At 49.8% G+C, this 19,777-nt stretch overlaps 1 protein-coding gene across 1 annotated transcript in view; it reads right to left on the bottom strand.

The window, feature by feature from the left end:
- The window catches only part of TCERG1L (transcription elongation regulator 1-like), a 289,722-nt gene that overhangs the window by 83,573 nt on the left and 186,372 nt on the right, over positions 1-19,777 (bottom strand). The window lies entirely within an intron of this gene.

Here is a 19,777-nt window from a genome sequence, read left to right as displayed (position 1 = left end):
TCCACTCCACCCTGGACTCAGGCAGTGTGCACTCCACCCTGGACTCAGGCAGCGTCCACTCCACCCTGGACTCAGGCAGCGTCCACTCCACCCTGGACTCAGGCAGTGTCCACTCCACCCTGGACTCAGGCAGTGTCCACTCCGTCCTGGACTCAGGCAGTGTCCACTCCACCCTGGACTCAGGCAGCGTGCACTCCGTCCTGGACTCAGGCAGCGTGCACTCCACCCTGGACTCAGGCAGTGTGCACTCCGTCCTGAACTCATCCGTCCTGGACTCAGGCAGCGTCCACTCCGTCCTGGACTCAGCCTCTTGGAGAAGGACAAGCAGGAAACAAGTCCAAAACGGGGTGACCCAAGACTTGGCTGTTGTCCACCTGGTGACAATCACCAGGGTGAGGCCAAGACAGCTCTCACCACTCCCAGCCCAGTGGGCCCAGGATGGGAATGCTGTGCGTGTGAGTGTCTTGGGGCTGCTCTCTCACATTCTGGGGCCCCCAGTGCTCTGGGAAGTCAGCAGCCTCCTTCAGTGATGTCAACCTGCCCCCTGTGAAGTGGGCCACTTGGGTCATGGATGAATAGGACACAGGCCCTTCCCAAGAAGGACAAAGGGCCAGTGTAGGACAGAAGAACCAGCCTTGCTGAGGCTCTGCCAGCTGGTGGCCATGATGGGCTGCCTTTGGTCCTGGCCCTGCCAAGGGGACAGGAGGGGTTCTGTGCAGACCACACCACCAGTGACCATGGCTTACTGGCCACCATGGTGGGCCCTGGCTTTTCCAGGGGGCCAGATCCACAGCACTTTGAAAAGTACTTGTTTCGGGGAGGAAGGGATTCTGCAAATTCCCAACAACTGTTCCATTTTTGTCTTATCCAAAAGTGTCTATCTAAGTCTCAAAATTTTGCAAGTAGATTCAGGGTAAAACAGGAAAGCAAGGTTGAGCACTGTTTAATACCAAGAATAAAAAGAAGGACCCAAACCATCTAACCACACACCAACCTACAACAATAGATAAGTTCTCAAAGGAAAGCCCTGGCCGGGTCTCATGCGTGTGCAGGGCAGGGCCCTTGGGAAGCACAGATTTGTTTAGCTTGATCCAGAGCTCCAGACTAGACAGTGCAGGTAGGGAGGCCGGGTATGTTCCTTCCTGGCAGAAGGGAGGGTCGGGAATTCATGTAAATCACTTTATGTGTGTGTGCACACAACACACAGGAGCGTATATGCACACACACATAGAAAGGATGTCCCGTGGCCCCTTCAAGCCACACGTCTGTGCTTGAAGGAAGTGAAAGGCAAGACTGGGGGTCCCATTGGCACACCCCACCTTCTAGCCTTTCCTCCTTGACCCCTGCAAACTGGGGCCCCTCTGCAGCTCCTGGAAGGAGAACTGCATAGCTCCGCATGGGGCCGGCAGTCATGCCGTCCGTGGGCATTGGCACCCGTCTGCCTTGCAGCTGCAGAGCCAGGTGGTCTGCAAGGCGTCCCTCCCCAGAGCCCTTGGAAGGAAGCCCCTTATTAGTTAGGGTTGGGTCAGTTAGCAGATTTATTTCAGATGTGGGGCAGCAACACTGAGGCAGTCTAGATGTGGCCCAGAGGCCCCATCCCCGGAGGTGCTGAGTCCGGATGAGGCAGAAGCACAGCATTCTACCCCCGGATCCCCTCCATCCAGTGAGCGGGTGGAAGAAGGCCCAGCCTGTCTACCACTGTCACTCTGCACCGGGCCCTGGCCTGCAGGCTCTCCCCAGGGCTGGGTGGCTGTTCTGCCCTTAGTGCAGGCTGCTGGCAAACAGGCTGAGCAGGCATCCCTGAGGGCACCGGCCTCCTCCATCATTGCCACTCTACAAGGGTGTCCACACAGAGTCTACACGGCACACTTCTCCCTCACAAGAGGCCTGCCAAGGCTGACCACAGGGCTCCCATACAGCCATGACCACCCCAAGAGACGCCCTCCGGCCTGGTAGCTCTGTGCGTGGGTCTATTTCAAGGATGGCCTTGGGAAAGGGACTATCGGCTTTTCACTGAACCGGGTAACCAAGCCCGAGTCAAGAAAAGATTTCAGGGCAGTGGAAATATTTTACTGTCACTCAGGAAGAGAAGCAAGTCCCTGAATTGCACTAAGATTTCCGGAACTCTGTAAGAATCACTCCCAGAGGCCATTCCTTATCGAGGTGCAGCGGTCACCAAGCAGCCCGGACACTGGATCTCTGTCCTGATCCTGCAGGGCCATCCTGCCCCACCCCATCTCCGCCTCCTCATCTACAAGAGGGGATTAGCGGCTCACTACCTCTACGCCACAGACAGGGGCTAGCAGATGGGGACACAGCCACGCCCTAGGGAACCCTCGTTAAAAACCCGGGGCTCTGTCCTTCTGCCTCCATCCTGCAGCCACCAGAAGCAGCCCCCTGATTGAAGGACAAGGGGGCACACAAAGGAAGCTGAGCTCGCCCTTCCCCTGCCCTCACAGACCCAACACAAAGCAGGCCCAAGTGACAGGAAGAGGGAAGTTAAACCTGGTGATTGGATGACCCAACACTCCACATATCTCACTATTGCACCCCACATATGTCACAACTGCACCCCACATATCTCACTACTGCACCCCACATATCTCACTACTGCTCTCCACATATCTCACTACTGCTCTCCACGTATCTCACTACTGCACCCCACTTATCTCACTACTGCACCCCACGTATCTCACTACTGCTCTCCACGTATCTCCTGTCTCTTATACACATCTAGATGTGTATAAGAGACAGTCTCACTACTGCACCCCACGTATCTCACTACTGCTCTCCACGTATCTCACTACTGCTCTCCACGTATCTCACTACTGCACCCCACGTATCTCACTACTGCTCTCCACGTATCTCACCACTGCACCCCACTTATCTCACTACTGCACCCCACGTATCTCAGTACTGCTCTCCACGTATCTCACTACTGCACCCCACATATCTCACTACTGCTCTGAGACCTATTTTTTGACTGGATATGAGTGGATGGCTTTTTACTACCTAAGAATGTGCCATAAATGAATTGTTTTAAATTTTATCTAAAGTACAGCAAAGAGCAAGTCCCAGGGAGGAAATCTGGAGGGGTCGTGCATGGAAAGCTGAGCTTGTGTGTTAATTTTATGCCATACACTCTATGTTTTCAACATGGCAGGTGCCTATAAAACACACAGCAATCACAGTAGCTGAAATGTGTGTCTGTATCTTCTATGAGCATGTAAATAAATATGCATTGTGAAAAACTGTGTTAAGAAAACGCAGCCCGCAAGGAGGGCGTAAGCCCGTAATACTGTTCTCAAATAGGGACAGCGTTGCCTAGTTTATTCCCCATTACCTTGAGAAAACATATTAAGGTATTTTTCATATTGAAAACAGTTGATCTTTGTAAAAATCAGATCTTAAAGTCTGGCTTTTGAGATAAACGGATTTACACTGCTCCTCGTGAGTGCTTCTTGGAGAATATATTGTTGATGATCATTTTAAAGCCCCTAATCATAGACACATACCCCCAGAATACCTGTGACAAATGTGTGTGCCTTGCCCTAAATACTTTTCTTAATAACCAGCATTCTTTAACAGTCATTGATTTTGCAGGTACCTTGGAGGTGCGTGGGTGGCACCAGGGGCTCACACACATAACGGGGTCTGCGTCTCAGTCATTCCACCGTGGAAGTGCTTATTCTACGGCTCTCCGGGGGCCACTTCCGGGGTCCACTCTGACATGCTTAAGTACTCTTTGCTTTGGGCCTCTCCACAAACTCTGATGATGTTGTCATAAAATTCTCCCTTGAGTGGCAGGGAGAACTAGTTTATGGAGGAAAATCAACAAGTTGTAAGACTATGGGCGCTGAAGTTCTTCGGGGAGCATGCCATACATTTCCACCCTCCGAGAGAGGCATGGCGGTAATACCTTTCCGTGCAATGCCTCTATTGATCAAATCCAACTCTGAGATGTGAAGTGCTCCCCAGTGGCCTTCAATGTAATTTCCCTCCTGGCAGTGATGAGAGACAAAGAGAACTGAGAAGGTCGCATGGAAGTCTGGAAGGAAGCAAAAAAGGCTGTGCTAAAAACACCCACGTCAGTCAGCTGACAAGCATTTATTTACTGCTCTTACAGAATCCAGCACAACCCTCCTTGCTGGTGGGGAAGAAGTGAGAGGATGCACTGTGAGCAATTAGACACTCCTTTCTCTAAGGGCCGCAGGGATTGGTGAGGGCGTCCAGCAGAAAAGTATTCAACACTAGCCCCTTGAAATCAAATGGGGCAACGAAATATCTCTTTAAGAAAAGTGTGGAGGCCGGACACTGTGGCTCACGCCTGTAGTCCCAGCACTTTGGAAGGCCGAGGTGGATGGATCACAAGGTCAAGAGTTCAAGACCAGCCTGGCCAAGATGGTGAAACCCTGTCTCAATAAAAATACAAAAATTAGCTGGGCGTGGTGGCAAGCACCTGTAATCCCAACGACTCAGGAGGCTGAAGCAGAGAATTGCTTGAACCTGGGAGGTGAAGGTGACAGTGAGCTGAGATCGTCACTGCATTCCAGCCTGGGTGACAGAGCAAGACTCCGTCTCAGACAAAAACAAACAAACAAACAAAAAACAGAAAAAAAAAAGAAAGAACACTGTGGAAAGAAAAACTGTGTCCTATCTCCTGGGCAAGACTTAGTTTCAGAAACTCTTAGAGCTCAGCAATCAATTCACCATGTTTCCCTGAAAGAAGGGGGAGCTGGGTTTGCTTGTGCCTGACCCGGGGTCAGGGTCCTGGAAGCTTTTCCGTATTGTGCTTTTAAGTCGTTAATCTAGGCCCGAGGCACCTGTTCTCCTTGACTGCCTGGAAGGTGAAGACAAAGGTATCATCATCACCCGGGGTCAGGGTCCTGGAAGCTTTTCCATATTGCGCTTTTAAGTCGTTAATCCAGGCCCGAGGCACCTGTTCTCCTCAACTGCCCGGAAGGTGAAGACTCAAAGGTATCATCATCGCCTGGGGTCAGGCCTCAGCTCAAAGGTGGCACTAGGACGCAGGTCCAGTCGATGGCATGTCGTGTAGTCACCACACACCTGAAGACCAGCAAATGCTTCTTACATTGAATGAAGCATCAGGAATTTATTTATTTTTTTTTATTTAGAGAAGGGGTGTCACTCTGTCATCCAGGCTGGAGTGGGTTCACTGCAACCTTCAAGTGATTCTCCTGCCTCAGCCTCCCGAGTAGCTGAGATTACAGGCATGCGCCACCACAACCGGCTAGTTTTTATATTTTTAGTAGAGATGAGGTTTCACCATGTTGGCCAGGCTGGTCTCGAACGCCTGACCTCAGGTGATCTGCCCACCTCAGCCTCCCAAAGTGCTGGGATTACAGACGTGAGCCACTGCGTCCGCCTGAATGATATTTTAATCCTGCCTACTGCCTCCCTAGAAGCACCTTTCTAAAATAATTTCCAAGACGCTGAGATACAGTGGGCACAATGGTCTCTTTTTACAACTGAGAAGAGCAGATTAGGTGAGCACTTTCTAGATTATAAAGTAACCCAGTAGAGTAGGGAGGGTAGAAATTATCTATTTAACTGGTACTGAGCTCCTTTGAAGAATTTGATAATAAAACAAGTGAAAATACAATTTATGCTGAAGATAATAAAAATGACACGCTCAGGGCCCGTTGTATATGGTCCTACATGAGGCGTGGTGACGGCATTGATTTTCCGAGTCGGCCTCTTCAATGAGAATCAAAGCATCTAAGGGAACCCTGTCCCTGGGAAGGTGCCCGCGTGCTGTCTTCATGCTGAATGCCAGATTCACAAGAGCTGCCAGCCCCGGAGGAAGGCGGAAGGAGGAGAGACACAGATTTCAGGGGTTAAAAACAAGAGAAGCCCAGGGGCCGGAGGGGCACTTGAATGGAAGGGGTGCCGTGTCGTGCACGGAAGGTTGGTGGCCGCTGGCAGCACAGAGGCACGGCCTGGAGGTGTCTTTTTAAAACCCCTTCTCCAGGGCCTGCCCCTCTAGACAGAACCTGGCACAGTGTCCTCCAGATGATGTCAGGAAAGCCAAATCCCACTGGTGAGGAGCTGGTGAAAGGGGAGACTGTGCAGCTACCTGGCGCTCCCCCGGTAGCTCAGGACTGGGAAGGGGGTGGTAGGGGAGCAAACCCCTCAAGAAGCCCCTCCCCCCGCAGGGCTTTTGACTGTCACAGGAGGGGCTGGAGTCGGAGTGGCAGGTACTCCCTAGGCTTCCGGAGGAGCCAGGGTTCTCTGGTCCATCCCCACATCTCACCAGGGGAGGTATAGGTGGTGGCCTCGATCCCCCTTAGTGTCTGCTGCACAGACCTGCTCACCTGCCCAGAATATAAGGCCACAGTCAGATGCCTGCTGCCGCCTCAGGAGGACAGCACTGGGGGCTGCCGGCACTGGGGCAGGAGGGCGGGGGCACCTCTGACAGAGCACCACAGCCCGGCACACAGGATGAGCCCAGCATGAAGCCCGGCTGCACATGCTGAAACCCCACAGTGGGGCCATTTCCCTGGGAGCCTCCTTGAAGCCGGTGCAGGTCTTCCCGGGTCCTGCTCAGTAGGCCAGGAGGATGCCAGCTGGCTGGGCTGCTGTGCAGTTGGAGACGACTCAGGTCAGCCAGGGCTCCAGAGGTCCCCCGGTGGGGACTGGGCTATGAGCAGGGCCCACGGCTCTGCTCCGCCCGCTTCTCCCTCTCACCCGCCTGCTCCCCAGCAAAGGCTGGCTCCTGAGATCCCAGAGCACCTCACTGAACTCCACTATAAACGGAGGTAATTTTCATACAAACAGCAAATCATTTCTGAGTCCTCCTAAATTTTTCATAGGTAGTGATTTCACAGAGTTGACAAGCTGCAGAAAATTAATTTTCCATCCATTTTTAACATCCTGAACTTCCTTTGCAAGAACAAAGGGTTGTAAAATGCTCAGACCAGAGAACCAGAGCGTGGCTTCCTCCACAAGAAGAGGTCTCAGTACTGAGAGGCAACTCCACCTTTTAATAGGACTCAGCCCTACAGTGAGAATTCGCTTCCTCATGGGACTCCACCCCTGCAACCTGAATCCATCCTGGAACCCGAACCCACCCCTCTAATAGGACCCCACCCCTGTCACTGGTCTCTGTCCTCCATACCCAGCCAGAGTCCAGATTTTCTCTGTGGGTTCTGTCTGACCAGCAGATCTGTTTGACCAGCAAGAGAGAATCTGGTGTCACCACTAGACAGAATGGCCTGGGGAGGTGGTGGGACATTTTCACCAGCGTGATCCAGGGCCTGGGGCACTCTGCTTCTCTGACAAGGCAGGCTTCCGACTGAGAGGCCAGCTCCAGGTGGGAGATGCAGGAAGTGCTGCACGCAGCAGAGCGAGCTTTGGGATCTGAGGGTAACAGGAGTGGAGATGACGACACCAGCACCCTGGTTGTCAGCAGAAGGCAGCGAGGAGAGCCTAGTGCCTGCCTCACCTGGTGCAGCACGCCTGCACGGAGGCCTGCCTGTAGGGAGGCATGTCAGGGTCTGTGGGGAAAACCAGCTTCAATGCGCTGTCCCTCCAAGAGAGCTACTCCCAAGTCACCAGGGCACTGCAGCCCACCCCAGGGGCGGGCTTGTCCCGCTCAGTCCAGAGGAAACTGACACCTGAGCCCCAGCTGTGCCCAGGGAGGGAGCCACAGAGCCAGCTCCCTGCCCACCTCTGACCTCAGTACAGGTGTATTTAATGAGTAAATGAATGAGCTGATGGGGAGTTCCATGCAATTCACAAATTACGCTCAAAGTTCTCATCTTTATCCAAAAGCAGGGATGTTAAAAGCAAAACAGACATATTAAACCAGACAATTTGTATAAGAAATGAAATAAAAATTCCAAGCATTCTTGTGTCAGGTACATAGTGAGCCAAGTAGGACTTTACCCCAACCTTGGACCAAGAAAAGAAGAGATGACTAGATGGAGGAGGAGGAGAAGGTGGAGGCTGGGACAGAGACAGAACGAAGACAGGGATTGAGACAGAGGTACGGATAGGAAGCAGGGAGGAAGGCAGTAGAGATTCCTGTGAACTTGTAACCATCATTTAAAACATTTTCCTGAAACCTTTTTTCAAAGTATAAATCCATTTCACAGTACCAGGCTGAGTTATTTAAGCAACGCCCACCTTTCAAGGCAGTGCGGGAATTAGAGCTGCCGACAGACGGAGAGCTTCAGTCTGCCACTCTGCCAAGCCCTCCGGGTGCTAGAGCAAGCACCCAGCAGTGGGTGTTCCTCCAAATGGGTTGTCACGAAAGTCACAGCTGGGCTGAAGACTGCTGTTACTCTGGGTGCTTGAGCTGGATCAGGGGCTCTGCTGCCCATCCGAGAGGGCAATGCTGCACACACAGATACCCATGCACACACACAGAGAAGCATGCACACACAGACACGTGTACACACACGGAGATAGGCACACACACCAAGAAACATGCACACACAGAGACGTGTGCACACACACAGAGACACATGCACACACAGACGTGTACATACACAGAGATAGGCACGCACAAAGAGACACGTGCACACACACCAAAACATGTGCACACACACAGAGACAAGTGCACACACACCAAGACATGTGTATACACACAGAGATCTGTGAACACACACCAAGACACACAGACACACACAGACATGGGCACACACACAGACACATGCACACACAGACATATGTACACACACAGACACATGCACACACACAGACATATGTACACACAGAGACACATGCACACACAGACATATGTATACACAGAGACACATGCACACACAGGCATATGTACACACAGAGACACACGCACACACAGACATATGTACACACAGAGACACACGCACACACAGGCATATGTACACACAGAGACACACGCACACACAGGCATATGTACACACAGAGACACATGCACACACAGACATATGTACACACAGAGACACATGCACACACAGACATATGTACACACAGAGACACATGCACACACAGACATATGTACACACAGAGACACATGCACACACAGGCATATGTACACACAGAGACACATGGACACACACAGATAGGTGTACACACATAGACACATGCACACACACAGACACATGCACACACAAGCACACACATATGAAGAGACACACACGTACACTACACACACACAGCCACACGCATGCCCACACAGACACAAAGCAAAACTTGTGTCTGATGATGGCTTTTCGGCCACCTGTCACAGCGGATAAAGGCATTGCTCACAAGCTCACTACTGAGCTCTGCCACTCTGTACACTCCGTGTGCCAGAAAAGAATGGAGGAAAAACTGACACATGTACATAAACGTGAACAAGCAAAATGTCTGTATTGTGACTTCAATAATCTAAAGGTGACATCAAAACAAGTTGCCTCTATAATGAGAACTGTGTGTGCCCTGCACTGCTCCTCCCAGCACAGGGCCATTGGGATGTCCCAAAGGACAGCACGCCTATCGGCAGTGGTAAGTCCCCTTGGCCACCACACTGTCTCCCCTTTTACGGGCGTTAACACGCCCAGCACATGCCAGATGGCAGCGTGTGTGCTGGGACCCCCATCGGGACAGCCCCTCACAGAGGCAGTCAACACCCACTTCCGAGTTTGGCACAGAGCAGCAAGCTCTGGGCAGACGTCAGCTAAGGACACAGAGGGAGACTGAAGGGGTGGCTCTCGGCACGTGACCCTGGATCAATGCCCCCCGTGTCTCCTCTGACCTCTGACTGTTCTAGATCCACAATCCAGATTCTTTCCCTCTTGATCATGCATGATGTTCGCACTGCACACAGGAACCGTCAGCCCCTCGAGTCCCTGCTGTAGTTTCAAGTCTGTTTCCACTTTATTTTTTCTCTAGAAATAGACCCTGGCATGTTGCCATTTTGACGGAAGCAGCCTCCACATTCTGGGACAGTCATGCAGGTTCTTCCTCCCTTTACTCCCAGGGCTTTCTCAGGAGTTGGGGGAGCCTGCGCATGGGGCGTCAGCCAAGGTCCCACCTGTGCCCCCTGAGGACCCTGCCTCCCCGCTAAGCACTCTGCAGGAGGCACCATGTGAGGCCCGAGCCTTTGCCCAGGGAGCTTGCCAGCTTTACCTTTGCTAGAATTGCAGGTTTAGCACAAGACAGTGACATAGGTGACTCTGCCAGGTGCTTGGAGGGGATTTTCCCAGGAAACAAGGAAGCCAACTAGCATGGGGCCCTGGAAGTGCTTTTGAAACAAGATAAGGTTAGTTTGTACCTGAATGTCTCTTGTTCCTCTCAGCTGAGCTGTGATAAATGGGGTCACGAGTATCTCATGTCCTGAGTGGTCTGCAAACAGCTTGAAAGTTCTACCAGATGATGGAATGTGCTTCCAAGTCTCAGAAGGTGAAGCCCCCTAGCCACGCAGGTCAGGAGACATCTCCCTCAAGGACATGCATCTGTCTGTCTGCCTGTCCTCAAGGCCTGGGAAGAGGCACAGGCCTTAATTTGGAAACTGGGTGTGGAGACCTTCAGGCCCCTCCCAGAACTGAGGTCTCCCCAGCACCTGGGAGACACCTGGTCTTGCCTGTGGGTTCCCAGCAAGCACTGAGTTCAGGGCCTCGCTCGTCCTGCCCTGGGTGTCTCCGGGATCCCTCGGGACCTGCTCCCCAGGCATCCGCCTGTTCTTCGCACTCCAGGATGAAGATCTGGCTCTCCGCACTTTATAAGCCTCTCTCTGATCAAGTTAAACAACAGAATCAACAGATGGGACTTCACTGTGTGCTCCACAGAGCTGCAAATGAATGGTTTAATGAGAAGGCAAAGCGGTTCCAGCAGAGCCCCGCTCACTACTCGTGTATAGTCATCAGTGCTCGTTCCATCCCTTGGGGACACGCTCCTACCTGTCATCACGGAGCGTTCCATCTCATGGCGGCACCAGCCCAGCCTCCAGCCCCTCTGACAGCAGTGGAGGCTGAGCCTCCATCGGCACCATGCCGGTGGAAGTCGGGGCTCCTGTGAACACAGCTGCCCAGCTCTCTCCACGGGCTGCAGATCGGGCTGCCTGGATAAGGAGGTGAGCAGCACTCCCTGCCCACCTCCCCAAACTAACAGGAACCGGCCAAGGTGGGGCAGCGGGGGCAGCCCCCACACAGTCATGTGGGCAGCACCTGTGTGTTTCCCAGGTCACAGTAAGAGGCCAGGCCATGCCCAAGTCAGGACTATGGGGCTTTCTTGGCTTGAGTTATACATACAGAAACACCAAAAATCAGCACCATCCAGCTGCCTTTTAAACTTTTCTTTCAATCCAAGAATGCCCTAAACAGAAATATGAAGAATGTGCCCTTCAGGGCACCACATCCCACGTGAGGCTGGTCTGCAGAACACCGCCCTGCCCTCCCTCGGTGATCACCAGAGTAGCCCTCGGTCCACCCTTGGGCACCACCTTTTCCAACCTGGACAGCAGCCAAGGGGACTGAGCCAGCCCAGCCGTATGACCCTGCAAAGTTCAGACAGAGCCATTCCTACTGACATGACCACCACGGAGGGCTGGGGGGAGGGGCTTCCAGTAATGTCTCCGGCTCTTGTGCTTTTGTTTTGAGGTCAGTGAAAACATTGCTATCCAGAGCCAAGAAGTGGAGCCTTAAACTACACTTTACCACGACAGAAGCAGCCGCATGCGTGCGTCACTGACGGTTTTGACCCCTTGCAAATAGGGAGGGGTAGTGACTCTGCGAGGTTAAGGCCCAGGCACCCCTGATTCCCCGCACCCACTTCTGGGTGGAGAGAAGTGGCCACCGGCAGGTCTGGAGTCCTGGAATTCTCCATTCTGCTCCTGGTGACAGCAGTTGACTTCAAGACAAAGAGCTGGCAATGATGTTTTCATGTTTCAGTTAAAAATATGTGCCAAGCATTGCCCTGCTCTGAGCATGGCCTGAGGCCCGAAGGAGGTTGGGAGAAAGACAGACATGGTCTCCCTGGTCTTGCAGGCAGGTAATGAGCAACCCGCTCTACCAGTGACTCCAGCACACAGCCCAGAGGGGAGAGAAGCTCGGGGATGGTGGCATTGAAGTGAGACCCCAAGGATGGGTAGAGATGGGATAAAGAAGAATCTATATGATGCAGGAATGGCAGATAGGGATGCAAAGTCCCAGAGCTAAGATCACGGTGGTGTGGCTCACAGGCAGGGGTGAGTGACAGAAGACAGGCAACGCAGGAGCAAGGCCAGCTCACGCCCAGCCATAGGGACAGCTGCCACTGGGCATTGCAGGGAGCTCTGCAAATTACAAATTCTGAGGACATCAATGCATTGGATTGCTAAGGTCATATACAACATACACAGGATATTACATACTGTCTCATCAACATAATAAAAATGAGGCCATTTTATTTTTACATTCACATTTATTTTCGGCTACTATCCACTGTTAATATTGTTTCACATTAACATTTATTTTAGGCTACTATCTACTGCTGATATTATTTTATAGAAGAAAGAGAATTTCAAGAGGGGGCCTGTACTATTCCTAGGTGTATTTTGACAACGTTAAAATTAGGTGTTCGAGCCATGAAGTTAAAATATTGTATTTAGCACATTCGTTATCTTAGCATACGCATTCAGAACTTCAGATTTTAAAGCTTCAAAATACTTTTTAATATAACCTTCAGTTCTATATGGAAGATAAATGCATGATTAAGTATATTCACATTCTAAATTGCATCATTAAATTTTATCAAATAAGAATGTTTTTGTAAAAAAAAAAAAGGTTCAGTATTAAAGTGATTATAATATAAGAGGGAGATGTGTGAAACCCCACGCTTCCCATCACTGACTGCATCCTATTATTAGCGACATCTATTACCTTGAAGGGAAGTCGGGTCCCTGGTGTCTGGGTTTGATGCTGCTATTCAGGAGAAGTCCCTGCTGGCTCCATTCTCATGGCCAGGGAGTTTTAGGGCTCAGGCAGGGAAGGGCACAACCCCTGCCACTGCCCGCCATGCACCATAACCCCAGAGTCCAGGCCCCCCTGCTGCTCCCTGGTCTGCGTGGTTGAAGCACAACCACCAGTTCTTCAGCCAGGGCTGGGACCTCCCCACCATGGAACCAAGGCCTGGAGCCTGAGGGTCGCTGGGGCCAGAAAGAGGAGAGTGGGGCCATGCTCAGCTAAGGCCCACCTCTCTCCTTTCACCTGGCCTGGGAGGATGGAAATCAGGCTAGGAAGGGACAGCGCCACCAGCAACACCGGGGACCAGGGAGTGTCTGTGCTCAGCACAGAAGCCGAGGTCTGCGATCGGGCGGGCCTGAGCACGGCACTCCGCTCAGCTACTTCCTAGCCACGAAGTCGGGGGAGCATCACTTACCTCCTCTGAGATTCAATGTGTCCATCAGTGAATGGGAAAAATAATAGCATGTGGAAGATTCTGACCACGGACAGAGATGCTAAACGTTCAGTGCCAGGCACAGGTGTGCCCATGGCAGGGCTCATGGAAGTAGATTCTAACAACTGTTTGGGCAAGAGCCTGCTGAGCCAGCCTCATCTGCTGCCAGCGTCTGCCTGTGGCCAAGCAAGCAAGGAAGACCCTGGCCTGGATGAGACCTGCAGTGGGCCAGGTAGGCCAGGGGCAGGGAGAGGCGCTCTGTGTCCGCCTCTCGCTTCCTGAGCAAACTCAGTTCCTCTGGGTCCACATGTCTTTGCAAAATGCACTTGTTCATCCGGGGGGGCATTCCAAAAACTTGTGGTAGCCACTATTCTATCCTGAACATTTTAAGGGAAACCTTTGCAAACGCTCTTTGCAAATACATTGGGAACAACCACTCATCTCTCCCAAGGCAGCACTGCTCGTGTTAAGATGCAGCTTCGAATCACCACACAGAAATCAAAATCAATCTGAACAGCAAGGTATCTATGTATGTGCACATAGCACCCTGTGTGTGTGTGCACATAGCACTTGTGTATGCGTGTGTACATAGCACTGCGTGCATGTGTGTCTGTGTGTACACAGCATCTGTGTGTGTGCATGCATATGTGTGAATATAGCATGTGTGTGTGCATGGGTGTGTGTGCACACTACATGTGTGTGCACACAGGACGTGTGTGTATGAGCATGTGTGTGCATGTGTATATCAAATATTCAGGTCCCTTTAGAAGCCTTGAGTCTGCCGTGTGAGTAGGCATGGGAAAAAGACCTGAAGAAAGTTCTCTTGCCTCTGTAAAAATGCATTTTGCAGGCCGGGCGCGGTGGCTCAAGCCTGTAATCCCAGCACTTTGGGAGGCCGAGACGGGTGGATCATGAGGTCAGGAGATCGAGACCATCGTGGCTAACACGGTGAAACCCGGTCTCTACTAAAAATACAAAAAACTAGGTGGGCGAGGTGGCGGGCGCCTGTAGTCCCAGCTACTCGGGAGGCTCAGGCAGGAGAATGGCGTGAACCCGGGAGGCGGAGCTTGCAGTGAGCTGAGATCCGGCCACTGCACTCCAGCCTGGGCGACAGAGCGAGACTCCGGCTCAAAAAAAAAAAAGCATTTTGCATTGTCACTGTGTGAAAGGCAGGAAAACACACATTAAAGTTACACCAAAGACTGGGAGGTCCTCAGGGCATGGCCGGGGTCTTTGTGCCCCTGTCCCTAGCTGGAGAGCTAGCACAGTAGCTAGCTGGGAGGGCATCAGTAAGCAACTAATTTAAAAGAAATAAACATTTATTTAAAACATCCTCTTAGATAGAAATCAGGATTTGTGATAAATCCATCCTAATCTGACCCATCTGCATGATTTAAATGAGCAGATACTTACAAGGGCATCTGCCCTTGCACAAAAGTGCGCTCCTGCTTCTCGGAACTCGGCATGACCAAAAAAAACAAAAGATAACTTCAGAAGAACTGTATGGATCCCTCTGTGGTGTGGTTATGGTAGCCTGTGATTTATACACACCCTGCTTTAGCATTTGTAGGCCTGTTAGTCTTCAAAGAGCTCATATCAAGTCAGCTCTGACTTTTTGCAGACTAATCTATGTGAAAATGCAGTCCTCACCTGATTTATTTTCACATTTAGAAGTAATAAAATTAATAGTGCAGTTCTCATCTCAGTTGATAAAATTAACTTTTTTTTTTCTAACTAACTTCTTTCAGTTATTTTCTTTATTTCTAAAGGGAAGTTATTCCAGTCATTTGATACAAATGGCTTTAATTAGTTTAAGGCAAACATAACCTTTAACGAATCCAGGCTTGGGATTGCTGGTTGCGCGCTAAAGGATAAAAACAGTGCAGCGCTTATGGCATTGATTTGTAATGTCAGGCTGCACAATCCAATTTGGGTTGGCATCAAAGCAAACCACCCATCACTTGAAAGAATAATTCCTCTGCCAAGGCCAGCCCCGAATACACACAAAATGCATTTTTATGACGAGGGCAGGCACATTTTTCAAATGATGGGGAGGGGGAGACTCACCATAACTATGTTCTATTTGGCACTACCCACCATAGAGGCTGCTCTGACTTAGAGCATAGCAGACATTTTCTAAGGAACTTGCATTTTTAATGACTATTTCTTTGTTGTTTCTTTTAAAGAAATTAAAACATTTAAAATAATCAATCCTATACTTACAATGAAGCAATTGGTACGAAGAGACCCTTTGTTGGGGAAATACTCAACTGAAGGTTCTTGTCTGAGATTTACCTTTTCCCAGTTCTGTTGAGCTACCTATCAAATGGGTCAGCCTTTGTCAACTAGAATCAGAATTTCTGGTCCATCCACCAGAACTTGTATTTGCAGATCTGACCTTGGGCTTCTCTCGTATTTCAGTGGCCCCTCACCCTCTGTAGGATATAATCTAATCCCAGTAGTTCCTCCTAAATATCTTATTTTTCCGGAATTATCTACTACCTAAGACCACTCCCAGAACAAGCTGAGAATACAGTTTTATGTACCCACTCTCTAGAATACCCTACACCCATGCCCCACCACTGACTCCCCCCTCATCTGAGCTCAGGGCCCAGGCTCTCTGGACACTGTCCACACTCCCATGGTTGGGGCAGGGAGGACTCTTGTTCTGTTCCCCACTCTGTGCATTGCTCTTCTTACACGTGTTGCTAACATTATGGTGAACGTGTCTGCCTCCTTCCTGGGAGACAGGTTCCTTGGAGGTGGGCATTGCATCTTGAGCAATGTGTCTGCCACGCACATGCACAGGCACTGACAGCAGTGGGACTCAACTCACCTCCTCTGACTGCTCACTTCCCCATCTCAGTGACCAGCCCTTATTTCCACAGGGCCAAGCTCAGGGGTTGCCCTAGAATCCACGACACTCTCTGTCTCTGTATCTTCACCTGGAAGTGTCTATTTCTTGGAAGCTGCTCTCTTCTTTGCCCAACAAAGCCCTTCTCTTCTCAGTAGAGCACTCCAATACCCCCTGCCTTGCAAAGCCCGCACTTGGAGTGTGCACTAAGCGATGACTTCATTATCCTTCCGTGTTTCAAAAAATGTGACACATTTCTATTCTAGCGTATCACATTTAAATGACCCGTTTCTTATTCGCGAGCTCTCTGAAAATAGAAGTCATATCTTTTAATCTTTAAATCTACTTTAAATCAACTGTGTGATTGACACAAAATAGACGTTTAATAAATATTGGATGGCTGACTAAATGTATACATAAATGAGGGAACTACTATCCGCTGGAGGAGATAAATGGGCTTGTCAATCTGCCCTTCCCATGCACAGAGCCATCAAACAAAAGAGAAACAAATCAGCAAATAAATATGAAACTGCATGCGATATTTGGCAAGAGTCAAGGCAGCTGGCACAAAGGTTTTCTATTCTGGAACAAAGTCCTCCATGCCAGTCACAGAGGGATCCCACTACTAAGGGTAGGCTCCTGGCACATCCAACCTCAGGTAGAAACTGCGTCTACAGCAGCTCTGCGTGTACACATTGGTCATGATGGGAACTCTCTTGCTACTCACTGATTCTAGTTGTGAATGGGAAGCCCAGGAGCTCCAGGCACCAGAGCAAGCCTCAGCATCAAACAAGGAAACTGCCGCAGCAGGTGCACAAGTGCCCATCGGCCTCTTATCTCACAGAGGAAGCTGTGGGCCTTGTAGCAGGATCGACACAGTGTCCTCAAAGGGACTGAGAAGGTCCTTTAGCCATGAGGCAAGAACAAAGTGGCCCCAAAGTCACTCTTAGAAAACACAAATAAATTCTAGAAAGTCATATATACACACATATAATATACAACCTACTACATTTATAGGTTAGCTGGGATTACTGTAGGAATTACAGGAGGCTGAGGTGGGAGGATCACCTGAGCCTGGGGAGGTTGAGGCTGCAGTGAGCCAGGATGATGCCACCGCACTCCAGCCTGGGTGACAGAGCGAGACCCTACCTCAAAAAATAGAGACATATAGATATATACATAGATAAAAATATAGTTAATATAGATGTAGGTATCATTTTAAAATAATTAGATAACAAGATGCATCAAGAATATAAATGGATGTAGATATATTTTAATTAGAAGAAAATAGATGTTTGAAAGATAGCATCAAGTAAATGACCCAAAACACAGAAGAATGTCATAAAGATTTTAAGGAGAAAGAGACATAATCTTGGATTTGGCAATAGATTCTTAGACATAACACCAAATGCATGAGTAACGAAAGAAAAAATTAATAAACTGCATTTCATCAAAATTTAAAACTTTTGTGCATCAAAGAATACCACCAAGAAAGTAAAATACAGCCTTCAGAATGGGAGAAAATATTTGCAAATGATGTATCTGATAAAGGTCTGGTATCCAGAATATGTAAAGAATTCTTTACAACTCAACAAGAAAATGACAAACCAGTGAATTTGAAAATGAGCAAACGACTCAAATCATCCTTTTGCCAAAGAAGATACACAAACAGCCAACACACATGTGAAAAGGTGCTCAAAATCACTAGTTGCTAGGGAAACGCAAAACCAAACCACAGAGAACACATTAAACTCACTAGAAAGGAACAATTTCAGAAAATAAAGGAAAATAACAAGTATTGAGAGTATGGGGAAAACGATGGCCGAATGTAAAATGGTTCAACTACTCTAGAAAACAGAAAGTTAAACAGAGACTTAATGTAAGACTCAGTGATTCCACTCCTAGATCTATACCCAAAAGAATTGAAAATGGGTATTCAGATCAGTACTTTTAAACAAATGTTCACAGCAGCACTATTCATAATTGCCAAAAGGTGGACACAATGTACATGAGCATCAACGGATGGGTGAGTAAGCGACCCGTAGGCTATCCAAGCAATGGGACTTTATCCTGCAATGAAAAGGAATGAGCTGCTGATACACGGTACTGTGCAGATGAACCCCAAGGACATGAAGTGTAAAAAGCCAGACACAAAAGGTCACCTATTATATGGTTCATTAACATGAAATGTGCAGAATAGGTAAACCCATAGAGACAGAAAGCAGGTTGGTATTGCCAGGGGCTGAGGGGAGGGGAAACTGGAGAGAAACTGATTAGTAAGAAGGTTTTTTTGGAGTGAGGAACATGTTTTGGAAGTAGATGGAGGCGGTGGTTGAGCAACACGGTAACTGTGCTCAGTGCTGCTGAATTGCTCACTTGAATATACTTAACTTGTGGTATGTGAATTTCACCTCAGTAAAGAATAGAAAAGGTAACCAAAATAGACATACAGGAAGCTGAATACCCAACTCATAAGAGGTCCAGAGAGGTAACAGAGACTGATAGAAAAGTTCTGGGAGCTCCAGAGACACGAGGCTGCAGATCTGATGGCTGCAGAGTTGTATCCGTGCAAATCAGAGACATACTTTGGAGGACCAGGGATAAACATTGATCTAGAAGGTTACAGAAAGGAAAAGAAAACTGATTCTCCTACAAAGGATGGGGACAGGCTGCAGGTGTCTGAGGGCCAAATGTGCCCCCGAGGAGCCCCCTGTCCTCGTGCCTCTGACGTGAAGGCGGAGGGCTGAGGTGCTGAAGGCTCTGGCTCTGGGCCTGCCACTTGTGCACTGGGCACTCCACACCACCAAGCTGCCCTGGACATCTGTTTTGTCATTGATTGGTTTTTGCTTTTTTCTCATCGGCTGGTTTTTGTTTTCCCCTCACCAAAGATGAAGTTAATGCTTTGATTTACACCACAGAAACATTTTTAGAATAAAGGAAGGTAATATTAATGAAAGAGCTTTGAAAAGTCAGAAGCTATGAATCAGAGCCGCATCTGACCTTGACCCCACACCTCCAGCCCTTAGGTCAGCAGCCCTTCATCCCACAGGGGCTCCTTGTCCTTCCAGCCCACTCTCTCACCCCTCCAATGCACTCGCTCTGCCCCTGTACAACAAGGCAAGTCTGCCACAGCTGGCATGACCTCCGAGGGAAACAGAGAAGTCCAGGCCAAGAAGTGGGCAGAGGATAGAGGCTGTGCCAGCAGTGCCAGCAGTGGCCCGTCGGTCAAATCACCACTACCCAGCCACCACCCCAGCTCCTGGTGCATGATGTCTGTTGAAGGAAGGAGTAATTAATTACGAAGCTGGCATTCGATAGAGCTGTGCAACCTCAGAGTCAGAGACCAAGATAATCTAAGGCTTAGCCATTGCAGAGAGCTGAGAAGTCGGCCGTCCAGACTACAGTTGTACCAGACACGAGTGTGGGTGTCCAGGTGGCCCAGCGGGGAGCATTCCACCTGGCCATCCTGCTCTGCTGCTATCCAAACAGGATAGCCTCACCCAGGGGCGGCCCCCATCTGCCACCCCAACTCCCGCCCGTACTTGAAAAGGGGGCAGATTT

Source organism: Mandrillus leucophaeus, unplaced genomic scaffold (genome assembly GCF_000951045.1).
Source record: "Mandrillus leucophaeus isolate KB7577 unplaced genomic scaffold, Mleu.le_1.0 Scaffold1247, whole genome shotgun sequence".
NCBI classification, from domain to species: domain Eukaryota; kingdom Metazoa; phylum Chordata; class Mammalia; order Primates; family Cercopithecidae; genus Mandrillus; species Mandrillus leucophaeus.
The sequence above is the reverse complement of the archived record's forward strand: the minus strand, read 5'-3'. Positions and strand labels throughout refer to the sequence as shown.